This window comes from Bubalus bubalis, chromosome 16, assembly GCF_019923935.1.
Source record: "Bubalus bubalis isolate 160015118507 breed Murrah chromosome 16, NDDB_SH_1, whole genome shotgun sequence".
Classification (NCBI taxonomy): Eukaryota; Metazoa; Chordata; class Mammalia; order Artiodactyla; family Bovidae; genus Bubalus; species Bubalus bubalis.
In genome coordinates, this window is record NC_059172.1 from 5,066,398 (window position 1) to 5,083,183 (window position 16,786).

The 16,786-nt window shown below is 39.1% G+C and overlaps 1 pseudogene; it reads right to left on the minus strand.

The window, feature by feature from the left end:
- Positions 1–14,093: 14,093 nt before the first annotated feature.
- On the minus strand, positions 14,094–15,053 carry LOC102408002 (annotated as a pseudogene).
- Between the last annotated feature and the right edge of the window lie 1,733 nt (positions 15,054–16,786).

The following is a 16,786-nucleotide window of genomic DNA, read 5'->3' on the forward strand; positions in this document are numbered from 1 at the left end:
ATTTCTTACTTTTTTTAATTCTCAAGTATAGTACTATAGCTAGTACAGAGGATTAAATGAATAATGAAGTAATAAATGAAATGATGATAAGAGGAAAAATACATCTGTTATTAAAAAAATGTTAACTTGAGTACATGTTGTAATGATAACTCTAGAACAGTGTACTCCTTCTGCCCAGTATTTGATAGTAGTGTGTTGTACTCTTGACTGTAAATAGAGTGGTGTAATGAGCTATACTTCATCTATTTAAAGAATAATAATGAAAGCAAAAGTGATTTTAGTGAAATGAAAGCAAATGTCAGTAAACATCAGCTAACAGCATGTTTTAGACAGGGGTGAGTTTAAGGCAATTCCTTAAATCCTGTCAAGATACCAAGTCAAGGAGATTAAAATAATTAACTGCTTTTCTCTTTGGCATTCTTTATCATTCTTGGCTTCTAGTAAGCACAGCATAAATATTAGATGACTGAGTGAAGTGGGCAAAAAATTAGTAAGTTAACTTCTCATCTTTAAAAATCACTCTATATAGCCTCCTCACTAATTATATTTGTGAGCAAACACAAATAGCTGCCTTTAATTTTTATGCTAGTATAATTCAGGATGTTGAGTCCAAGAATTTTGTCAATTTTTGTTTCTGTAATCTCAGAATTTTTCTGGAAGCAAGGAGAATTTGAACCTGACTTTGAAATATAAGATGTTTTATTGTAACCTTGAGGGATGACTTGGAAATCTATAAAACAAGCAAGTGAAACCTCCAGTGGGCTTTGTTACTACTGCCACAGCCTGCTAGAACAAATGGTTGGGGTCATTCTCTCACTTATATAAAATTATTGAGACCACTACAGGGCTAAGAACTTCATTGTTGTAATATCATCTAATCACTAAAAGTGTGCTATAAGATAGGCACAGAAAAATCTAAGAGAATTAGAAGGGTTAGGATGCTGTCTTATGTTATTACCTCAAAGAGTGAGAATGAGATGCAGTACCTTGTTAGGACAGTAGTTAATTTATTCTTATTTTGCCTGTTTTCAAAGTAATCAGAGTGTTCAGAAATGATAAGACCTACATTTAGAGTTAATAAGCATTTGGTTAGAATCTCATATTAGCCACATGGACTGTATGACCTTGCACAATTATGTGTGTGTGTGTGTGTGTATATATATATATATATATATATATATACACACACACATATATATATCGAGAGAGAATCTGCTATACTTAATACATATATTATATGTATATTATTGTATATAACATTATATATATGTAAAATATTACTATAATAATGACAATAATATTTCACATGGTTTCTCTGCCAGGTTAAATTAGGAAAACTATCTATCTATACTTTCTTGCTGTCTCACTTTAGATAAACTGGCACATAATAGGTAAAGAGTGAAGATTAGTTTCAATTATTCCACTGCTCTCAGCTCAGCAGTAAATAATCCATTTGCCAATGCAGGAGATGTAGGTTCAATCCCTGATCTGGGAAGATCTTCTAGAGAAGGAAATGGGAACCCACTCCAGTATCCTTGCCTGGAGAATCTCATGAACAGAGAGGCCTGAAGGGCTACAGTCCATGGGGTCACAAAGAGTTGGACATGGCTTAACGACTAAACAACAACAGAAATAACCTCACTGCTCTTGCTTATCCCTAGCTAATAATTAGAACTACGTCACTAGATTTTTTAAATAATAGTTATCATTTATATAATGATTGTGATGTGAAATACAATATTCTAAACACTTTACATATAATTTATTTAATTGTCACACAGAAATATACTAACAACATTTCAGTTAGTTGCTATCACTGTTATCTTTCTCTTACAGTTGAGGGAGCTAAAGCACAGAGAGCTGGAGAGCTAAGACGTGATGAAAATAGGATTGGAGCCCATGTTCCCACCTCCAAAACGTCAAGACAGATTGGGTGTAAGATTCAAGACAGATTGGTAAGCTAGATTCTCATTATTGATTCCGTATGTTGCATGGGAATATTGAAGCTTAATGTTCCAAGTCACTCCGCAAGTAGTTGACAGGTATAATTCAAATTCAGGTATGTGTGAAGTCAAATCTCATGAGGATAACCATGAAGGTGGTTAGAGAATTAATAGTGTGGCCTCCATGAGACAGGCTGTGGTGCGGACTTGCTGAAGGCAGGGCAAAATGACTCAGTTATTTACTAAAAACAGACCATTACTCTCGGGGACCCACAGAAAGCATCCTTCCAATAGACTAAGAAGGGTTTCCCTGTGCCTCAAGCCTTAAAGAATCTGCTGTCAATGCAGGAGAATGCCTACAATTCAGGAGACCTGGGCTTGATCCCTGGTGGAGAAGATTCCATGGTGAAAGAAATGGCAACACATTCTAGTATTCTTACCTGGGAAATCCGATGGACAGAGGAGCCTGGCGGGGCTAAAGTCCATGAGGTTGCAAAGAGTCGACACGACTTAGTAACTAAATCACCTCTACCACCACCACCACCATCCATGTAGAGAAACGTGAATGTAGAGAAGCATGAGGGGAAAAGTTGGAGATGAGAGTGAATCTTGGATTCTTGCTTTCAATGGGAAGGACAAAAAAGATTCAATCAAACTGAAGTGATTCACTAAATTTTTCATTAGATATAGCAAAACAATGTTAGAACAGAAAATAAGTTAATTGAAACTATCAGGTAGCCAATCATGTTCCAGCTTATTTCTGTTAACAACAAAGTTTATTTAAACAAGGTGAGTGTCTCAGATCCCTGTAGAAACTATAGAAGAATGACACAGGGAGATCTATTTGTGGGTAATATGCTAATACATATGATTTTGTAACTATTTTGACACATGTCAGTGGTCTCAGATCCATAAAAGTCTATTTTTGCATCAGTAAAGCCAGTCTGGTAAACATAGAAGCTACTTACCAAATAAGGAGACATTTTCCTATTACCCAGATGAATAATTTCACCAATAGGATCAAGGACTTTTATATACACTCTAAAGTCATTAAGGACCTAATAACTGAAGACTCCAAACATGTTCATTTCCAAGAGATTCCTAGGGAATAATTAGTAGGTTATTGTGAATTATTATTTTGAAACAACTGCATAATTATAATAGCAATTCTGTTAGTGTTAGTTTGAAGAGGCAATTTTTACTCTCAGTAATATTGTGGGTTTTCTTTTCTGACACTTGAAATCCCACTAGAGTCCTGCACTCTAATATTGTAGTGGAAAGTGAAGTTGCTCAGTCGTGTCCGACTCTTTGCGACCCTGTGGACTGCAGCCTACCAAGCTTCTCCGTCCATGGGATTCTCCAGGCAAGAATACTGGAGTAGGTTACCATTTCCTTCTCCAGGGGATCTTCCAGACCCAGGGATTGAACCCAGGTATCCCACACTGGAGGCAGACTCTTTAACCTCTGAGGCACCAGGGAAGCCCTAGAGGTTCTTTAAATAGTTCATATATTTTAAAATGTAGCTCTCATTTAAATTATTTCAAAAACCACATGGAAGTTCCTAAAAATGTTACTTGATATCCTCAGCACTAAAATGTAATATTTTTTGTTTCACTGAAGGGTGAGTCCAGTGGAGGCTACTATAGAACCTCTTATAAGTAGGTGCTTTCTGAAAAGATGAAAGGACTTTATTTTTAAAAATTATCTATTGACCTATCTATTTACTTTTGGCTGTGCAGGGTCTTCCTTGTTGTGGATGGCCTTTCTGCAGTTGCAGAGTGTGGGGGTACTTTCTGTTGCAGACCATGGGCTCTAGAACTTGGGCTCTAATATCACAGGCTCAACAGTTGCAGTGCATGGCTTAGATGGCCTGTGGCTTGTGTTTATCTTCCTGGACCAGGGATTGACCCCATGTCCTCTGCAGGGGCAGGTGGACTCTTAACCACTGGACCACCAGGAAAGTCCCAGAGGATTTTTAAATAAGAGTCTTATGCCTGAGAGCATCAAAAGGAGGCAAAACCATCCCAGTTAGTAAATACAGTTTTCCATCATCAACTTGATTGTTCTTATGTGCGTTTTGTATGACACTTTCACTAAAACAATGATATTTCAGCTGCTTTCAGAAAAACTTGCAGAACTTTTGGTAATTACCCTCTACTAGAGCACCCAAACTGGAAATTTGCGTGGCTACAAACACAGAGCCATCTTCCCTTCATAGCATTTGCCAAATATTAAATTGCTTGGAGTGGGGGGTTAAAGATATATCAAAAACCTCTGAAATACAAGAGTAGACAATTCTATATTACTTTGTGCTGAAGAGACTCAAGTACTTATGTGAAAGTCCTAGATCGCCACACCCTAGTAAGAGGGGTGAACTGGAGATACAGTGCATGTTGTCAAAACCAAAAGAATCAGTTTTCTATTGAATGGAGCTTATCACTCTTAATTGCATCAGAAAAATAGTTGAAGCTTCCTTGATTTGAGAAATCCTGTAGAACATCTTTGTAGTCTGTATGGCATGCAATAAACAAATTACTAAGCATGATAACAGGAAAGATTTTATGCCCATACAAGAGGGAAAATGCCAAAAGCAGATACATATTGAATCAAAATTGGAGTTGGCAAGCAAGAATTTTAAAATAATTCTAAAAACATCCTAAAGAAAATTGTCAAAAAAAAAAATTGAAAATGCCAAAGTTGGGAGACATTCCTCAAATGATTGGAAACCTTAGAAAACAAAATAGAATTTAAAAATACATCTAAATTGGCAACTTGTTGTATGGATTTATTGATATATTGAATTTTTAAAAGCAAAGAATTGGATGAAAAGTGACAAGGTCAAAAAGATTTGTATTAAGGATCTTTGGTTTGAACTTGCAACTAATGTGGTAAAGGAGGTCATCAGGAAAATCTATGCTACTTCCACTCAAATACTTAAATGCTCACCATGAACCACCTTAAGAAAGCAGACTTTCCTAGCAAATGCTCTTTCACATTGGTACTGCTTGAGAGGAATGAACTTAAAAGGTGTTTTCCATTTACCTTAGAGCCTAGAGTTCTTACATCTTTCAGACAATAGATGGCACCAGAGACAACTATCTAATCTAATTAGTATGCCTCTGAGTCAGTTCTGAAAAAGAAACTTTCAGTGTTCTTAAAGATTTTTGTGTAATTGAGATTTCCAATTATGTTAGTACTCTGTTTCTCACTGTGTATTTTTTTTTTTTTAGAAATTTAAATTTTCTTTTAAGAAATTCTCCCATTACTCGGTAAATTGATAACACTCCTCTCTGTGCAGGAAAGAGTGACTCTCAGGTTCCAGTAAACCATGATCAAAAAAAAAGTACTGATTCTTCTCATCCTTGGTGTCAACATCCAGATATTCTTGTTGTTGTTTAGTCTATAAGTCATGTCCAACTCTTTGCAACCCATGGACTCTAACCCACCAGACTCCTCTTTCCATAGAATTCTCCGGGCAAGAATACCAGAGTGGGTTGCCATTTCCTCCTCCAGGGGATCTTGCTGACCCAGTGATCAAACCTGGGTCTCCTGCACTGTAGGTGAAGTCTTTATCACTGGACCACTGGGGAAGCCCGGAAATCCCAATCAGATCAGATCAGATCAGTCACTCAGTCGTGTCCAACTCTTTGCGACCCCATGAATCGAAGCATGCCAGGCCTCCCTGTCCATCACCAACTCCCAGAGTTCACTGAGACTCACGTCCATCGAGTCAGCGATGCCATCCAGCCATCTCATCCTCTGTCGTCCCCTTCTCCTCCTGCCCCCAATGCCTCCCAGCATCAGAGTCTTTTCCAATGAGTCAACTCTTCACATGAGGTGGCCAAAGTACTGGAGTTTCAGCTTTAGCATCATTCCCTCCAAAGAAATCCCAGGGCTGATCTCCTTCAGAATGGACCGGTTGGATCTCCTTGCAGTCCAAGGGACTCTCAAGAGTCTTCTCCAAAACCACAGTTCAAAAGCATCAATTCTTCAGCACTCAGTGCTCTTCACAGTCCAACTCTCACATCCATACATGACCACAGGAAAAACCATAGCCTTGACTAGACGAACCTTTGTTGGCAAAGTAATGTCTCTGCTTTTGAATATGCTATCTAGGTTGGTCATAACATTCCTTCCAAGGAGTAAGCGTCTTTTAATTTCCTGGCTGCAGTCACCATCTGTAGTGATTTTGGAGCCCAGAAAAATAAAGTCTGACACTGTTTCCACTGTTTTCCCATCTATTTCCCATGAAGTGGTGGGACCGGATGCCATGATCTTCATTTTCTGAATGTTGAGCTTTAAGCCAACTTTTCACTCTCCACTTTCACTTTCATCAAGAGGCTTTTGAGTTCATCTTCACTTTCTGCCATAAGGGTGGTGTCATCTGCATATCTGAGGTTCTTGATATTTCTCCTGGCAATCTTGATTCCAGTTTGTGTTTCTTCCGGTCCAGCATTTCTCATGATGTACTCTGCATATAAGTTAAATAAACAGGGTGACAATATACAGCCTTGACGAACTCCTTTTCCTATTTGGAACCAGTCTGTTGTTCCATGTCCAGTATGGTAGGTCAGTAAAATACAATTGAATTAAAGTTGAACTCATGTTCTAGAATAAGCATCAAATTATTGCTTATAGTCTCACATATAGGGCTTTTCATGGGAAGCTGTGAGGCAAGTAGATCTCAACAGCCATCAGTCAGAACTTCAAATATTTATGTAGAGGTGTGTCAGACCGTAAAGCATCTGCTCGCGATGCGGAAGACCTGGGTTTGACTCCTGGGTTGGGAAGATCCCCTGGAGAAGGAAATGGCAATCTGCTCCAGTACTCTTGCCTAGAAAATTCCATGGATGGAGAAGCCTGGTGGGCTACAGTTCATGGGGTCGCAAAGAGTCAGACACGACTGAGCGACTTCACTCACTTAACCAGGTTCAAGCATGTATACTGTCCAGATGGTCTCAACATCAAGTTTCTCTCTCAAGACTGCTTGTGTGGTCTTTGAAAATATCTCTCACTGAAGGGATGACGGACAGAATGTACATTCTATAGACAAGGGAGAGGGTGAGGAGTACCTAGTTCCAGTTTGCCAATCAACCAGATGTTGCCTTCTCCAGAGGACCTCCTCCCATGGTCCCAAATGAATCTATCAAATGAATCCCTTTATGTGCATGAATCCTAAGTTGCTTCAGTTGTGTCCAACTCTTTGTGACCCTCTGGACTGCAGCTCACCAGACTGCCCTCTCTATGGGATTCTCTAGGCAAGAACACTGGGGTGGATTGCCATACACTCCCCCAGGGTATCTTCCTGACCCAGGGACTAGACTTGTATCTCCTGCAGCTCAGCAGGCAGACTCTTTACTGCTGAGCCACTGGGGAAGCCTGAATTCGTTTATACACCATGTCATATCCACATTTCCAGAAAGAGTTGAATGCAGTTAATATCTTGAAAAAATTGTATGAGATGGCCGAGCTACTGAGATACCCTATGAGTAGTCAAGTAAAGGTGTCTTGTGTCCCTTTAGAGGTGAAAGCAAACTTCCTCTGAGAGGCACTGAACAGTGCCTGAAATAGGCACTGAACAGAGCATATTAGCTAAATCTACGGCTGCAAAATATTTAATACTTGCTGGTGGAATGAAGTCAGTAATGTCATTGTTATTGCCTGTGGAGCCTTCACGGCTGGGGCTATGGCATTAAGGTTGTGATCATATGGTGTCATTCATTATTTCCATTTTATGGACCGGCCAAACTGGGTTGTAAAATGGAGGACTATTGGGGGTTAATCACCCCTCTTCCTGAATCAACTTGAACTGGAGAAAGGGGATGGATGAAGGTCGAAGACAAAGCAAGGCCACAAACAAAGGGCCCCAGGGCATTGCGTGGCTCCTTGGTGCTGGTGGGGGGATGGGTGGGTAGGGGTTGGAGTCCTTCATCCCTGTTCCCTGCAGCTTGTACCCCGGGACTGGGAACACGCTGCCTCTGGACCAGCCTGTACTCTCTGAGCCCAGACAGCCTGACCAGAGGCAAAGCAAAGGTCCTCCTGCCTTTCTGGGGAGGCCAGGGCTGCTGGGGGCTCCATCATCTCCGACTACAGGAGGGTCCAGCTTATGGCCATTCTCTCCCAGGTGAACCCCAGCCTGAAGCTGGGGCTGTGCAAGGCCAGCCCTCAGGAGGGGGCTTACACTGCAAGCTGCCAGGGTCATCCTGGAGAGTCTGTTCCCCAGGGATGGGCTGCAGCGGCCTGTGTGGCTACAGAAGGATGGGGAAGACCAGAAGAGGAAGGTGCTTTCTGCCCCTAATTACTAAAAAAAAAAAAAAAAAAAAATTCCCTTCTCCTTCAAATAGTTTTTGTTTAATGAGTTTAAGTCTTAGATGACTTCATTTTATTTTACACTGGGCCTTTTCAACTTTTCTAAGTGTGTGCTTTAAAAGCTGTCCATAGTCAGATATCAAATATGGAGTCAGACTCCTTGTTACATGTCTCTTTTCATGAATCGTAGCATACATCTGCAGCTGACCAGCCCTATCAGCTTAATTCCTGCCAGTAAAATTTTTGGATAATGGCCTTCTTTCATTTTGCGATCTATCAATGAATATTGTTGTTGTTTAATCCCTAAGTCATGTCTGACTCTTCTGCAAGTTCATGGAGTATAGCCCGCCAGGCTCCTCTCTCCATGGGATTCATCAGGCAAGAATACTGGAGAGGATGGCCATTTCCTTCTCCAGGGGAGCTTCCCTGCCCAAGGATTGAACCCTTATATCCTGCTTGGCAGGTGGATTCTTTACCACTGGGCCTCCAAGGAAGCCTGCCAGTGAATATAAATATATACAGATACATATGCATTGCATATATACTTTATGTATTTACATATAAATATATAAAACTCTTATAACTCAGTAGTAAATCAACAGCACAAGTACAATGTTAGAAAACAATTTGAGCAGATAATTCATCAAAGAAGATATAGAGATGACAAGTTACACCATGAAAAACTCAGTGTTAAATTACTGAGTTTGATTAGGGAAATCAAAATTAAAAAATGAAATATCAGTAGACATGTTCAAATTGAAAGAAAAATCTAATGAAAACAAATTAACAACAACAACAAAAAAACAATGCACAGATAATGCTGGTGAGGATTTAGAACAAGTAAACATCTGTGCATTTCTCGTAGGAATGAAAAATTGAGACAGCTTCTCTGAAGGTTTGTGGTTCATTATAAAATTAATTACACACTTACAATTATTATAAAATTATAATAAAATGAAATAATACAAAATATAAAATTATACATTATAAAATTAATTACACACTTACATTTATCCAGAAGTCTCACTTTATATAGAAATGAAAACTTGTATTTACACAGAACTCAGTTACCAAACATTCAGGGCAACTATAACAGTGACATTCTGGAAACAGCCCATGTGTTCTTCATCCAACAAATGGGCGAACAAACTCTGGTACATTACATAGTGTGAGACAGTACTAAGAAATATAAATAAACAAACCATATTGATGCAGTCAGCAATATGCTAAATGCTTTATGCAAAGTGAAAATTCAGACTTAAAAGGCTTTATGATTCCATTTGTATGACATTCTGAAGAAGGCATATGTAGAGAGGACTGGTCAGCTGGTGGTAAATTGGTAGGGTATGAACTGCTGCTGCTGCTGCTAAGTCACTTCAGTAGTGTCCGACTCTGTGTGACCCCAGAGACAGCAGCCCACCATGCTCCCTTGTCCCTGGGGTTCTCCAGGCAAGAACACTGGAGTAGCTTGCCATTTCCTTCTCCAATGCATGAAAGTGAAAAGTGAGAGTGAAGTCGCTCAGGTTGTCTACTTGAAAGTTACAGAGTCGTGTCCGACTCCTAGCGACCCCATGGACTGCTGTCTACCAGGCTCCTCCATCCATGGGATTTTCCAGGCAAGAGTACTGGAGTGGGGTGCCATTGCCTTCCCCAGGATATTAACTAGAGAGACAAAAAATGAGAACTTTGGAAAGTTATTAAGCTGTTCTGTATTTTGATCATGTTTTTGGTTACATAACTTTGTGGATTTGTCAGACTTCTCAAAAAGTTTACAACAAAAAAATACATTTTCATTTGCATGCAAATTTAAAATGTTATAGAATATATTTTAAAATGCTATCAATGAATGAAAACATCACTATGGTATTATACATGTCCATTCCCCTGATACAGTCTAAAGAAGACCTTTTATCCTCATTTACCAATCAATCAACTTTGAAAACTACACTGCCATGGTCAGCCTGTGGGTTGAGAAATAATCTCAGTTAGATGCTGGCAGGAGGTCTTTGTCATTCCTGAGTCACTTGTTTGTCACAGACACTGTCATACACCTAGTCAATACAGTTTGCAAACAGAAACACACAGATGATGACAGTAAATAATGTGAGAACAAAACACGTTTGTTATGTCACAATTGTTCCAATGATACATGCACAATACTGTTAAAATTGTGCTATATTTCAAATACAAAAAAGTGATCCTTTCCAAACTAGAGGACAACCCATCTTCCTTATAGGCTATTTATAAATATTTAATTAATTTAATTTTAATGATAAGATTTAGTCATAGGAACTTATTATCATGATTGTGTGAACATTCAAAGGAAAGGTAGATTGAAATGTAACTATAAGTCAGTACCAATATAGGTATTATTAATTAGAAGCAGAATATATTAAGAAAAGTTGGCAAGAATACACAGAAGAACTAAATACAAAAGATCTTCATGACCTAGATGACTACGATAGTGTGATCACTCACTTAGAGCCAGACATCCTGGAATGCAAAGTCAAATGGGCTTTAGAAAACATCACTACAAACAAAGCTAATGGAGGTGATGAAATTCCAGTTGAGCTATTTCAAATTCTAAAAGATGATGCTCTGAAAGCACTGCACTCAATATGCCAGAGAATTTGAAAAACTCAGCAGTGGCCACAGGACTGGAAAAGGTCAGTTTTCATTCCAATCCCAAAGAAAGACAATGGCAAAGAATGTTCAAACTACCACACAATTGCATTCATCTCACATGCTAGCAAAGTAATGCTCAAAATTCTCCAAGCCAGGGTTCAGCAGTATATGAGTTGTAAGTTTCCAGATGTTCAAGCTGTATTTAGAAAAGGCAAAGGAACCAGAGATCAAATTGCCAATATCTGTTGGATCATGGAAAAAAGCAAGAGGGTTCCAGAAAAAATCTACTTCTGCTTTATTGACTATGCCAAAGCCTTTGACTGTGGAGATCACAACAAACTGGAAAATTTTTAAAGAGATGGGAACACCAGACAATCTTATCTGCCTCCTGAGAAATCTGTATGCAAGACAAGAAGCCACAGTTAGAACTGGACATGGAACAACAGACTCATTCCAAATCAGGAAAGGAGCGTGTCAAGGCTGTATATTATCCCCCTCCTTGTTTAACTTATATGCAGAGTTAAGTGAAATGAAGTGAGAGTCTCTCAGTCCTGTCCGACTCTTTGGGAACACATGGACTGTATAGTCCATAGAATTCTCCAGGCCAGGATACTGGAGTAGGTAGCTTTTCCCTTCTCCAGGGGGTCTTCTCAACCCAGGGATGGAACCCATGTCTCCTGCATTGCAGGTGGATTCTTTACCAGCTGAGCAACAAGAGAAGCCCGAGTACATCAGGCAGAATGTGAGGCTGGATGAAGCACAAGCTGGAATCAAGATTGCTGGGAGAAATATCAATAACCTCAGATATGCAGATGACACCACCCTTATGGTAGAAAGTGAAGAAGAACAGAAGAGCTGCTTGATGAAAGTGAAAGAGGAGAGTGGAAAAGTTGGCTTAAAACTCAACATTTAGAAAACTAAGATCATGGCATCTGGTCCCAAGACTTCATGGCAAATAGATGGGGAAACAATGGAAACAGTTACAGACTTTATTTTTTTGGGTTCCAAAATCACTGCAGATGGTGACTGTAGCCATGAAATTAAAAGACCCTTGCTCCTTGGAAGAAAAGTTATGACCAACCTAGACAGCATATTAAAAAGCAGAGACATTACTTTGCTGACAAAGCTGTCTAGTCAAAGCTATGGTTTTTCCAGTAGTCATGTATAGATGTCAGAATTGGACCATAAAGAAAGCTGAGCACCAAATAATATATGCTATTGAACGGTGGTGTTGGAGAAGACTCTTAAGAGTCCCTTGAACTGCAAGGATAACCAACCAGTCAATCCTAAAGGAGATCAGTCCTGAATATTCATTGTAAGGACTGATACTGAAGCTGAAACTCCAATATTTTGGCCACCTTGTGCGAAGAGTTGACTCATTGGAAAAGACCCTGATGCTGGGAAAGATTGAAGACAGGAGAAGGAGATGACAGAAGATGAAATGGTTGGATGGCATCACAGACTCGATGGACATGAGTCTGGGTAAACTCCGGAAGTTGGTGATGGACAGGGAGGCCTGGTGTGCAGCAGGCCATGGGGTTTCAAAGAGTTGGACACGACTGAGCGACTGAACTGAACTGAACTGAATCATAAGCTGTGGAAATAACTTTCCCCACTCTGATTTTACCATTATTTCAAATAATGATGACAGGGTCATATTCTTTGTAAGCCAAATTTCAAATAAAATCTGCAAAGTCTGCATGTTCAACAATGCTTTTTAATGTTAAAATCATATAAAAGTAGTAACAAACTGGATGACAAAATAAAACATTTTTTAAATAGTAGATATTTATGAAAAAATGCTCTAAAATATCTAGCTATAGGATATTTTAATTATGAAATCTACACCTACAGAAGCATGCAATTCTTTTCTTTAAAATAAGACCTCTTTTACTACTCTCCCTTTGACACCATGAGTATATTAAATTCTTGCAAAGTACTAATGAGGTATGTCTGTAGTAACAGATGATTATATTCATAAAAGTTCATACATCAGATGAAGGTGTGTTGAATACATACATAGCAGAGGAAAGCACTCTTTAAACATTGAAGTGCTCAATCATAACACACACATTAAAATATAAAAACTTTCAGTTCAGAGAAACATTTCCTACCACAAAAGAGCTTCTGCACCAGCTAAAAAGTCACTAAAGAGGTACTATCTACCACCACAAAACACTGTGAAACATGAGTGTGTATTTTCTCCTTTAGAATCATATTCAAGCCTCTGCAATAAAACATACATTTTTTTTTTTTAATTTCACATAGCAATACTTCTGGTGGGATGGTGTAGCTAGCCATGTGCTTTTAAATAAGCTTCATACTCATTTTAATTTTGTTCTTTAAAAGAATGAAAGGAAAAAATAATAGCTAAATGACTAGAGAAGATTAGTGATTGAACTTCTGGGACAGCAGTGTTCCATGATTTTGTAAAAGTTTCTTTACTAAGGAACACAAATATATGTAATTTAAAAAAATGATACTGATGAAACTTTGCAGGAAAGGAATGGAGACATGGATGTAGGGAATGGACTTATACAGTACGGGCGGGAGAGAGTGAGATGAATGGAAAAGTAGCATCAACATATTTACACAGTCAGGTGTGAGATGGATAGCTGGAGGGAAGTTGCTGTGTAGCACGGGGAGCCCAGTCTCAGGTGATGACCTGGAGGAATGGAGTGGGGGAGGGGAGGGAGGTTGGGGAGGGAAAGGATATAGGGATAATCATGGCTGATCTGTGTGGTGTTGGAGAAGACTCCTGAGAGTCCCTTGGACTGCAAGGAGATCCAACCAGCCATCCTAAAGGAAAGCAGTCCTGAATATTCATTGGAAGGACTGATGCTGAAGCTGAAACTCCAATATTTTGGCCACCTGATGTGAAGAACCGACTCATTTGAAAAGACCCTGATGCTGGGAAAGATTGAAGGCAGGAGGAGAAGGGGACGACAGAGGATGAGATGGTTGGATGGCATCACCGACTCAATGGACATGAGTTTGAGTTAAACGCTGGGAGTTGGTGATGGACAGGGAGGCCTGTCGTGCTGCGGTCCATGGGGTTGCAAAGAGTTGGACACGACTGTGAGACTGAACTGAACTGAATTGAAAAATACAGTATAAAAAGAAGTGGTTAACTTCTAAACTGGGAAATGTAGAGATCTTTAAAAATTTCTTTGATAACCCTGTGGCCAGTATTTAAAGCATTTTTAAATAAACTCATCACACTACTTTTTTCAGTAATAATTTTCTCGTTGCTGCAATCGCATCCTTGTTCCGAAGGCTGTATATCATGGGATTGAACATAGGAGTCACTATGGTGTAGAAGAGAGAGAGCAGTCTGTCAGTTCCTGCAGAATGTCTGGATTTGGGCCTTAGGTATGCAATGGCAGCAGATCCAAAGAATAAAAGCACAACCAACAGGTTAGACGAACACGTGGAGAAGGCTTTAGCTCACCCTCTGACTGTTGGCAACCTCAGAATAGTGGAAATGATTTTGCTGCAAGAGGAAAGGATCAACATGAAAGGTACAGCAACAAACAACACAGCTAATGCATAGACTGACAGCTCATGTGCAAAAGTGTCTCCACAGGCCAGCTTCAGAATGGGGGGAATGTCACAGAAGAAGTGGCTAATCTCATTCAAATGACAGAAACGCAGAGAGAAGATCTGGCACCTTTGCCCTATCTGCACTGGGATTCCACTGACCCAGGAGCCCACAGTCAGCTGGAGGCACATCCTTGGGGTCATGACCACGAGATAGTGCAGAGGGTCACAGATGGCCACACAGCGGTCATAGGTCATCACTGCCAGGAGGAAGCACTCAGTGGCCTCCAGCATAAGGAAGAAGCACACTTGGGTGGCACAGTCCAGCACAGAAATGCTTCTATCCTGAGTCCAAAGGTTGACCAGAATCCTAGGGAGAATGACGGGCACATAACAGATTTCCAAGAAGGAAAAATTGGCCAGGAAAAAATACGTGGGTTTGTGCAGTGCAGGGTCAAGCCAAGTTATTATTATTAAGAGACTACTCCCAATTAAAATAATGATGTAAGTGATGGTGAACACCCCAAATAATATCCCTTGGTGGTTTGGAAGATCAGAAAACCCTGGTAGTGCAAACTGTATCACTGTGGACATACTGTCTTCTGCTTGCATCTCTTTATATTTCATCTGTGGGAATGATTCAATCAGAGAGGTACTGTCATTTCATTTTTATTCACTCTTTTTGTGTGTGTGTATAAACTATATTATATGTTTTCTTACTTTTCATTTCCCTATAAAAACCAAACTTATAATGCCAGGTGCTCTAAAAGTACAGAGAAGTATACTTTTATTTATTTATTTATTTATTTTTCCTGTGTAAATTTTATTTTATTTATTTTTTTTTGCAAAGAATATTTTTTTTTTTAATTTTTTAACTTTACAATATTGTATTGGTTTTGCCATATATCAACATGAATCCGCCACAGGTATACATGTGTTCCCCATCCTGAACCCTCCTCCCTCCTCCCTCAACTTCAGTCTCTGTTTTCTCTACCATATATTATTATATTTCTTTGATTCTGAAGACATGATATTGCAATTTTGCTATTCATCTGAACACTTAAAAATTCAAATTGCAAATTATGTTCAATTGTAACAATGATTTAATGTTTCAACAGACATGCTATTTTCACCTCTCTATTCTGTTTTCCTATTATCAATTCAAAATTAATTTTATTGTTCCTGTACATATTTTGTAAGCCACTTAAAATTATTTTGGGGATAAAGATAGTTAATTTTTAAAATGATGATCTTCCAGTGGTATTTCTAAATCCTGTTTGTCTTTGACATTATGCATATTTAGCTCTTTTACTATAAAACCAAATTAATGAGCTGACCATTGAGTATTATGCGATACTATTTATTTTTTAAAAGGGTGTATTTCAATGTAATGTCTACGAAAGCAACAGTCAGAGTTTATTTTTAATATATAATTTCTGTTTTTATTCATGTATTTATTTTAGTTTGGCCACATGGCATATAGGATCCTAGTTCCCAGACTAGGGATCAAATCTGGACCCTTGCAGTGGAATCAGGGAGATTCAACCACTGGACTAACAGGGAAGTTCCAGTAGTCATAATTTTTAATTCAGATTTTCCAACTTGGAGAAAAGAATCATTAAGCTGATCTTTCTGTCCAGGAACACCCAAGAGATAAGAAGTAGGTATTTCTGGCCCTTATGTTCCAGCTAGGAGTTCTAACTAGAATGCTCACCCCTCACACACTTACTGCATGAAAGAAACATCAGCCACAATTCATCTCTGATCTTCCTAAATTACTCACATCCTTGATAATTGTTGTTGTTCTGCTGGCCCCATTTAATCCATTCATTCTTGTGTTTTTTTGGTTTTTTTTTTTGCATTTTTGTGTGTGTTTGTTTATGTGAATGAGAATATGTTGAATTGAGGTTGCCCATCTTTGTTAAGTACTTGTCCTTTACTATAGTTAGATTTTAAGATTCTTATGATATTCCAGATGTTCAAGCTGGTTTAGAAAAGGCAGAGGAACCAGAGATCAAATTGCCAACATCGGCTGGATCATCGAAAAAGCAAAAGAGTTCCAGAAAAACATCTATTTCTGCTTCATTGACTATGCCAAAGCCTTTGACTGTGTGGATCACAGTAAACTGTGGAAAACTCTGAAGGAGATGGGAATACCAGACCACCTGACCTGCCTCTTGAGAAACCTATATGCAGGTCAGGAAGAAACAGTTAGAACTGGACATGGAACAACAGACTGGTTCCAAATAGGAAAAGGAGTATGTCAAGGCTGTATATTGTCACCCTGTTTATTTAACTTATATGCAGAGTACATCATGAGAACACTGGGCTGGAAGAAGCACAAGCTGGAATCAAGATTGCTGGGAGAA